This window comes from Tribolium castaneum, chromosome 11 (assembly GCF_031307605.1).
Source record: "Tribolium castaneum strain GA2 chromosome 11, icTriCast1.1, whole genome shotgun sequence".
Taxonomy (NCBI): Eukaryota; Metazoa; Arthropoda; class Insecta; order Coleoptera; family Tenebrionidae; genus Tribolium; species Tribolium castaneum.
This window is the reverse complement of record NC_087404.1, coordinates 1,511,756-1,521,094: the sequence shown is the minus strand read 5'-3', so window position 1 is coordinate 1,521,094 and position 9,339 is coordinate 1,511,756. Positions and strand designations below refer to the sequence as shown.

The following is a 9,339-nucleotide window of genomic DNA, read 5'->3' as shown; positions in this document are numbered from 1 at the left end:
TAAAGAGAAAGAAGACAGAGAGAAAGAAAGAAATTAAAAGGAAAAGAAGATAGATGATAGAGAGAGAGAGAGAGAGAGAGAGAGGAGGAAGAGTAGAAGAAAGCCAGCAAATTTATTCGAACGACATACTTCGTTCTACGGACTTAGCACATAGCTCTCGCCTAGCACATAGCTCTCGCCTAGCACATAGCGCTCGCCTTGCACCATTCACTGCTTAATAACTACTGCATATAATAAAGTCACGATTGCTCATCGTGGTAAAATAGTAATGACACAATCATTTAGTTTAAAGGTATGCAACCAACATTACACAAAAACGCGCGCTAAAGTTGCCTAAAACCACGAAGTACTACGTATACTTTAATTGTAACGCAACTGGTTTCACAGTAAACGTGTATGAAAATTGCCTATATTCAAGAAGTACTACATTTGTTTAAATATTGTATTACTGTTACGAAGTACGACGTTTAAATATTATGAATTATTTTTAGTTGTATATAAAATCATAGCTATTTTTGTAAATTAATAATGCAACCCGCAATACACCAAATGTGTATTAATATTGCCTAACTTGTACGAAGTACAACGTTCATTTAAGTGCATTAAGTATGGTGCTCTGTGTGATGAAATACGACGTTCATGTGACCATAAAGTAACAAACGAAGTACGGCGCTCACAAATGCAGCACTCAAAATTATTGTTTCATTGCACGACGTTTGCTTTGTTTCTGACCTGCGACGAAATGCAGCGTTCATTTGACTTTGTACTAGTACAGACGAAGTACGACGTTTGCGAAGTACGGCACTCAAAATCGTGATTTTCTTGTACGACGTTTATTTGCACGTGCTGTCGACTGCGACGAAGTTAAGCGTTCATTTGACTTTGTACATAGTACAGACGAAGTACGACGTTTTCGAAGTACGGCACTCAAAATCGTGATTTTCTTGTACGACGTTTATTTGCACGTGCTGCCGACTGCGACGGAGTACAGCGTTCAATTGACTTTGTACATAGTACAGACGAAGTACGACGTTTGCGAAGTACGGCACTCAAAATCATGATTTTCTTGTAAGACGTTTATTTGCAGTTGCTTCCGACTGCGACGAAGTACAGCGTTCAATTGACTTTGTACATAGTACAGACGAAGTACGACGTTTGCGAAGTACGGCACTCAAAATCATGATTTTCTTGTAAGACGTTTATTTGCAGTTGCTTCCGACTGCGACGAAGTACAGCGTTCAATTGACTTTGTACATAGTACAGACGAAGTACGACGTTTGCGAAGTACGGCACTCAAAATCATGATTTTCTTGTAAGACGTTTATTTGCAGTTGCTTCCGACTGCGACGAAGTACAGCCTTCAATTGACTTTGTACATAGTACAGACGAAGTACGACGTTTGCGAAGTACGGCACTCAAAATCATGATTTTCTTGTACGACGTTTATTTGCACTTGCTGTCGACTGCGACGAAGTTTAGCGTTCATTTGGCTTTGTACATAGTACAAACGAAGTACGACGTTTGCGAAGTACGGCACTCAAAATCATGATTTTCTTGTACGACGTTTATTTGCACTTGCTGTCGACTGCGACGAAGTTTAGCGTTCATTTGACTTTGTACATAGTACAGACGAAGTACGACGTTAGCGAAGTACGGCACTCAAAATCGTGATTTTCTTGTACGACGTTATTTGCACGCGCTGTCGACTGCGACGAGGTTTAGCGTTCACTTGACTTTGTACATAGTATAGACGAAGTACGACGTTTGCGAAGTACGGCACTCAAAATCGTGATTTTCTTGTACGACGTTTATTCGCACGTGCTGCCGACTGCGACGAAATGCAGCGTTCATAGTACAAACGAAGTACGACGTTCACAAAGTGATGAATTAAAACGTAAACAATAAATAATAATAATGCAACCCACAATACACTAATTGTGTATTAAAATTGCATAACCTACACGAAGTACGACGTTCAAGAACACTAAAGAATTTTATTTGTGTTGTATATAATGAAAAAACAGCAAATTTTTTTGCAAATTACGTATCTGTAAATAAATGTAAACATTTAGCAACTAATCAAAATTGTTTTTTTTGTCTAGATATTAAAGTAAAACATAAAAATACATTAAATTTATAAAATGCAACCCGCAGCACACTAGATGTGCATTAATATTGCATAACCTTCACGAAGTACGACGTCCAAAAATATTAATTTTTTTTTATATTGAGGTTAAAAGTGAGAAAACATAAATTAATAATAATGCAACCTGCAATACACTTAATATGTACTGATCTTGCATAACCTTCACGAAGTACTACGTTTAAATATAAATTAATATTATTGTGACCCGCAATACCACTAAATTTGTATCAATATTGCATAACCCTACACGAAGTACGACGTTCAAGAATATTAAAGAATTTTATTTGTGTTGTATATAATAAAAAAACAGCAAATTTTTTTGCAAATTACGTATCTGTAAATAAATGTAAACATTCAGCAACTAATCAAAAGTGTTTTTTTGCCTAGACATTAAAGTAAATCATAAGAATACATTAAATTTATAAAATGCAACCCCGCAGCACAACAGATGTGCATCAATATTGCATAACTGTTACGAAGTACGACGTCCAAAAATATTAAATTTTTTTTTTATATGAAGGTAAAAAGTGAGAAAACATAAATTAATAATAATGCAACCTGCAATACACTTAATGTGTACTGATGTTGCATAACCTTCACGAAGTACAACGTTCAAATATAAATTAATATTATTGCGACCCGCAATACACTAAATTTGTATCAATATTGCATAACTTACACGAAGTACGACGTTTGAAAATATTAAATGTTTTTATTTGTAGTTTGCATATAATAAAAAAAAAAACAAATTTTTATGTAAATTACGTATCTATAAATAAACGTACACATTTAACAATTAAATAAACATAGTATTTTGGCCTAGATATTAAATTAAAACATAAAAATGCATAATATTTATTAAAATGCAACTTGCAATACACCAAATGTGTATTAATATTGCATAACCTTTACGAAGTTACGACGTTCACGAAGTACGTCGTTTACGAAGTGCGACGTTTACGAAGTACGTCGTTTACGAAGTGCGACGTTCACGAAGTACGTCGTTTACGAAGTGCGACGTTCACGAAGTACGTCGTTTACGAAGTGCGACGTTCGCGAAGTACGACGTCTACACATTAGGGCACTCAAAATTATTGTTACGTTGTACGACATTCAGGACGTTCCAACTGCGACTAACTACAGCATTCATTTGACTTTGCACATACGACGAACGAAGTACGACGTTTACGAAGTACGGCGCTTAAAATAATTTTGTTTTTATTAATTAATTATTTTTTTTAAAACAAACGTTTTTATAATTAAATTTTATAATGGTTTAAATATAAAATATGACTTTTTAATATTATCAATATTTAAAATATTTTCTCCTTTTGTGTGTATGCCTTATAGTTATAGAGCTGTGCGCTTCGGTAGACGTCCGCCTGTGGAGCTATGTCAGTGGAGCGGTGCGCACATCCAATACCGAGCGGCTGCCTCGAATCGGTGTCGCGCTGGTATACATATGGTAGTGGTGTGTGTCGATGCGTTGAGTGAGGCGATATGAACGGTGTAACGGTTTAGTCGAAGTTTATCATAAATGACGACGACAAAACGACCGATTATGTATACGTTCTGCATTTGCTTCCAATTTATCGACGTTTATCGCACATTTCCGCTATCGAATTCGAATAGGGCTTTGCTTGCGAGATTGCTTTATTTTGTGATTTTGTGGCTCGCCAGTTCCCCACAGCGAGATTGCGGATGCGGCAAAACGTATTCTCTTACGTTGGCGGTCCTTATGCAATCAAACTTTGTTGGACTAACAATGTTTGTGATTTAAACAAACAAAAATAATAAATGCGTCAACTCTCTAATATCCGAGCGAGAATATTTATATAATATTCGTAACGTTTATGGATTCGAAAGAATTTCATAAATTCACGTCGCATTCAATCTTGCGAAGAGTGAAGAGAATGTTTGAACTTTTAAATCGGCAAAGGTAAAAAATAATATTATAAATATTATTATTATGCCTTTATTGACCGATATATGTGTTGTGGTGTTTAACGACTACGACGACGATGATGACGATACATTTATCTCTATATCGTACGAAGAAAAGAAGAAACAGCGTGGCGTTACTTTCTTATATGTTAGATTGTTTCGCACAAACGCGCATATTCTTCATCTTTATAAACGATGATGATGAGTATTTTATTCTCTCGTCTGTCTCAAAAAACACAAAAACACAGTTCCCTGGTTGATCCTGCCAGTAGTCATATGCTTGTCTCAAAGATTAAGCCATGCATGTCTCAGTACAAGCCAAATTAAGGTGAAACCGCGAAAGGCTCATTAAATCAGTTATGGTTCCTTAGATCGTACCCACATTTACTTGGATAACTGTGGTAATTCTAGAGCTAATACATGCAAACAGAGCTCCGACCGGAGACGGAAGGAGCGCTTTTATTAGATCAAAACCAATCGGTGGCGGTTTCGCCGTCATCGTACAACTTGGTGAATCTGAATAACTTTACGCTGATCGCACGGTCTCGCACCGGCGACGCATCTTTCAAATGTCTGCCTTATCAACTGTCGATGGTAGGTTCTGCGCCTACCATGGTTGTAACGGGTAACGGGGAATCAGGGTTCGATTCCGGAGAGGGAGCCTGAGAAACGGCTACCACATCCAAGGAAGGCAGCAGGCGCGCAAATTACCCACTCCCGGCACGGGGAGGGTAGTGACGAAAAATAACGATACGGGACTCATCCGAGGCCCCGTAATCGGAATGAGTACACTCTAAACCCTTTAACGAGGATCAATTGGAGGGCAAGTCTGGTGCCAGCAGCCGCGGTAATTCCAGCTCCAATAGCGTATATTAAAGTTGTTGCGGTTAAAAAGCTCGTAGTCGAATTTGTGTCCCGCGCCGCCGGTTCATCGTTCGCGGTGTTAACTGGCGTTTCGCGGGACGTCCTGCCGGTGGGCTTAGCTCGAGAGGGCGGCCCAACTCAATCCCGCCGCGGTGCTCTTCATTGAGTGTCGAGGTGGGCCGGCACGTTTTACTTTGAACAAATTAGAGTGCTTAAAGCAGGCTAAAACTTCGCCTGAATACTGTGTGCATGGAATAATGGAATAGGACCTCGGTTCTATTTTGTTGGTTTTCGGAACCCCGAGGTAATGATTAATAGGAACGGATGGGGGCATTCGTATTGCGACGTTAGAGGTGAAATTCTTGGATCGTCGCAAGACGGACAGAAGCGAAAGCATTTGCCAAAAACGCTTTCATTGATCAAGAACGAAAGTTAGAGGTTCGAAGGCGATCAGATACCGCCCTAGTTCTAACCATAAACGATGCCAGCTAGCGATCCGCCGACGTTCCTCCGATGACTCGGCGGGCAGCTTCCGGGAAACCAAAGCTTTTGGGTTCCGGGGGAAGTATGGTTGCAAAGCTGAAACTTAAAGGAATTGACGGAAGGGCACCACCAGGAGTGGAGCCTGCGGCTTAATTTGACTCAACACGGGAAACCTCACCAGGCCCGGACACCGGAAGGATTGACAGATTGAGAGCTCTTTCTTGATTCGGTGGGTGGTGGTGCATGGCCGTTCTTAGTTGGTGGAGCGATTTGTCTGGTTAATTCCGATAACGAACGAGACTCTAGCCTGCTAAATAGGCGTATTTCGACATCCCAAATGCCGGCTGGAGCCGGGTTCGCCCGGTCTCTATGTGCGGTTTTTACTGTCGGCGTACAAACAATTCTTCTTAGAGGGACAGGCGGCTTCTAGCCGCACGAGATTGAGCAATAACAGGTCTGTGATGCCCTTAGATGTTCTGGGCCGCACGCGCGCTACACTGAAGGAATCAGCGTGTCCTCCCTGACCGAGCGGTCCGGGTAACCCGCTGAACCTCCTTCGTGCTAGGGATTGGGGCTTGCAATTGTTCCCCATGAACGAGGAATTCCCAGTAAGCGCGAGTCATAAGCTCGCGTTGATTACGTCCCTGCCCTTTGTACACACCGCCCGTCGCTACTACCGATTGAATGATTTAGTGAGGTCTTCGGACCGGTGCGCGGTGGCGTTTCGACGTTGCCGATGTTGCTGGGAAGATGACCAAACTTGATCATTTAGAGGAAGTAAAAGTCGTAACAAGGTTTCCGTAGGTGAACCTGCGGAAGGATCATTAACGTGTAAATGTTGTTGTTTAGTTGTCACACATACACACACATTTTGTCTGTGCTGATCAACAAAAAACACACATACATACACTATTCGTATGATGATCAATTCTCATACAAAATTCTTTATTATGCGTCGAACGGAAAAGCAACAACGGGTCGTCTTGCATTAAGCGGATCTGTTGTTACGTTTTTCGATTTATTTTATAAATCGATTGTAAACGTGCCGTAAACGACGTTTTCAAAGAATTTTTTCGAACATTAACACGAATCAATATTGTCGAAAGATGGTTATGTGCTAATGTTTTATTATTGCTTTCGCAGTGCCGGTCTTAGCGTATTTCCATCATCGTATTCGCTTCGAAAAAAAGTACTAATACACAGTGGTGGTGTATAATTAATGTGCAAGAGATGTTGTTGTTGTTGTAGTATTTGTATATGGTTGGAGTTATTTATAATAACAAACAAGAATGAATGAATGAATAATAATGGTGTCTGCCAATACGATCGTACTTTATGTACACGACTAAAACTTTATACATACAAACCATAATAATAAATAAACTCGAAACAACCAACAACAAAATTAATACGCTACTGTACATACAAATACACATTTATACATACCATCATTTTACTTAACCGATGGTGAGTGATGTTTGAAAAATAAACGCTTAGGCTTACGGTTTTGTAAGCCAGTCTTTGCGTATTTTCTTCATCGTATTCGCTTCGGAAAAAAGAAAATAAAGATGGTGTATAATTAATGTGTAAAAGAGATGTTGTAGTTGTAATTTAATTTGTAAATGGTTGGAGTTTATTAATAAATAAAAGGGGCTGTCTATTCGTCTGTACTTTATGTACAAGACTAAAACTTTATACATACAAACCATAATAATAAATAAACTCGAAACAACCAACAACAAAATTAATACGCTACTGTACATACAAATACACATTTATACATACCATCATTTTACTTAACCGATGGTGAGTGATGTTTGAAAAATAAACGCTTAGGCTTACGGTTTTGTAAGCCAGTCTTTGCGTATTTTCTTCATCGTATTCGCTTCGGAAAAAAGAAAATAAAGATGGTGTATAATTAATGTGTAAAAGAGATGTTGTAGTTGTAATTTAATTTGTAAATGGTTGGAGTTTATTAATAAATAAAAGGGGCTGTCTATTCGTCTGTACTTTATGTACAAGACTACAAAAACGTTTTATAACAATAAAAAGCTCGAAACAACCAATAACAAAATATACTACTACTATACTACTATACATACAAACGCACATTTATAAATACATAAAATCAATTTACTTTATCGATAGTGAGTGATGTTTGGAAAAAAACGCTTAGGCTTACGGTTTTCGGGTACCTGGGTTCCGCATGCGTCGAAGTAATAATTTACTTTAACGACGCGACGAACCGTAGGAATCTAAATAAAAAAGTTTATTAACTTTTTTAGATTCTGTGGGTTTTAAATGATATACGCCCGACTGACGAAGGAACGTTTTGCACTGCCTGTGCTTTTCTTTTGATTCGTTTTTATGTCGACGGACGTTCTTAGAATGCCCACCAAACGACGTATCACACAAAACACCCTACAATTGTATTGTTTGGTAAATATTGTTGTGATTAAGTTTGTAGCTGTGGCGTTTGTTTGAAGAAAACGTCTGGTTTTTCGACATATTTTCTATTTAATAAATATACATAATGCTTATCGCAAAAGGAGCAGAGTTTTATAGACAAAGTTGATAGAGAAAAAAAACCTAATAGATATATATACGTATTTATAAAACGTTAATATCATCGGGTTATTCTTTATGTAAACTTAAACTATAACTGCATACTCTTTTCGATAAGTAGAAACAAATGCCACTTTAATTAAATAAAATATTATAAAATATAACGCCGAACGTTTCTTTCGATTGGTCCGTTTCTCACATATACATCACAATTGTAATAACCTTAAGTAGTTATTTTTGTTGTTGTGTGATGATGAAACGATTTCGATGTGGAACGGTGCGTTATGTAATAATATTTTAAATTTGTTTGAAAAGATTACCCTGAACGGTGGATCACTTGGCTCGTGGGTCGATGAAGAACGCAGCTAATTGCGCGTCAACTTGTGAACTGCAGGACACATGAACATCGACATTTCGAACGCACATTGCGGTCCTCGGATATACTGTTCCCGGACCACTCCTGGCTGAGGGTCGTGTCAATTTCAAAGACTGCTCGGTTTTTGTCTTAAACACAGCGCACAATGTTGTGTAGACAATTACGTCGGAGCGTGTTGGGTGCAAATATGACGCGTTACTATAATTGTTAATTGATTGTCGGTTGTCATAATAAAATATTATGCAACGTAGACAACAATAAAAACAATATAAAAAATAACGCGGCATCCTAAAACGCAATAGCGGCTGACATTCTTATTAGTTTGTTGGTACAAGTTGGTTTAGACGTAGCACGTCCGATATTAAAAAGCAGCCACAACGCTTAAATTTCGAACGAAGCGATCGTCGTGTCCGAGACGTTAAAGTTGTTTATATGCATATTTTATGCACTATAATTAACAACAACAACATTCTCGCAACGACGTCAGATCGATGTTTGAAATTGTTTGGAGGCAGCCATATAAACGGAATACGTGTAATTATCGTCTGACAAAATAAAGGCAAATTTATATTTGCGACCTCAGAGCAGGTGAGACTACCCGCTGAATTTAAGCATATTATTAAGCGGAGGAAAAGAAACTAACTAGGATTTCCTTAGTAGCGGCGAGCGAACAGGAAAAAGCCCAGCACTGAATCCCGCGGCCGAAACCGGACGCCGGGAAATGTGGTGTTAGGGAGGATCCGTCATCCCGAGATTGTGCGACGCGTCCAAGTCCATCTTGAACGGGGCCACAGCCCATAGAGGGTGCCAGGCCCGTAGTGACCGTTGCCGATAACGGGAGGATCTCTCCTCAGAGTCGGGTTGCTTGAGAGTGCAGCCCTAAGTGGGTGGTAAACTCCATCTAAGGCTAAATATGACCACGAGACCGATAGCGAACAAGTACCGTGAGGGAAAGTTGAAA

The 9,339-nt window shown here is 39.0% G+C and overlaps 1 protein-coding gene and 3 non-coding genes across 4 annotated transcripts in view; 3 read left to right on the top strand and 1 right to left on the bottom strand.

The window, feature by feature from the left end:
• LOC103312347 (B-cell lymphoma 3 protein) overlaps positions 1-9,339 on the bottom strand; it is a 467,353-nt gene that overhangs the window by 144,404 nt on the left and 313,610 nt on the right. The window lies entirely within an intron of this gene.
• LOC135267401 (small subunit ribosomal RNA) lies at positions 4,340-6,264 on the top strand. Its single transcript, XR_010335821.1, has one exon. It is a non-coding gene; the product is annotated as a small subunit ribosomal RNA (ribosomal RNA).
• On the top strand, positions 8,320-8,476 carry LOC135267388 (5.8S ribosomal RNA). The gene has a single exon (XR_010335808.1). It is a non-coding gene; the product is annotated as a 5.8S ribosomal RNA (ribosomal RNA).
• The window catches only part of LOC135267369 (large subunit ribosomal RNA), a 4,037-nt gene continuing 3,650 nt past the window's right edge, over positions 8,953-9,339 (top strand). Inside the window, exon 1 of the ribosomal RNA XR_010335799.1 lies at positions 8,953-9,339. This exon is cut by the window's right edge and continues 3,650 nt beyond it. This is a non-coding gene — a ribosomal RNA (large subunit ribosomal RNA).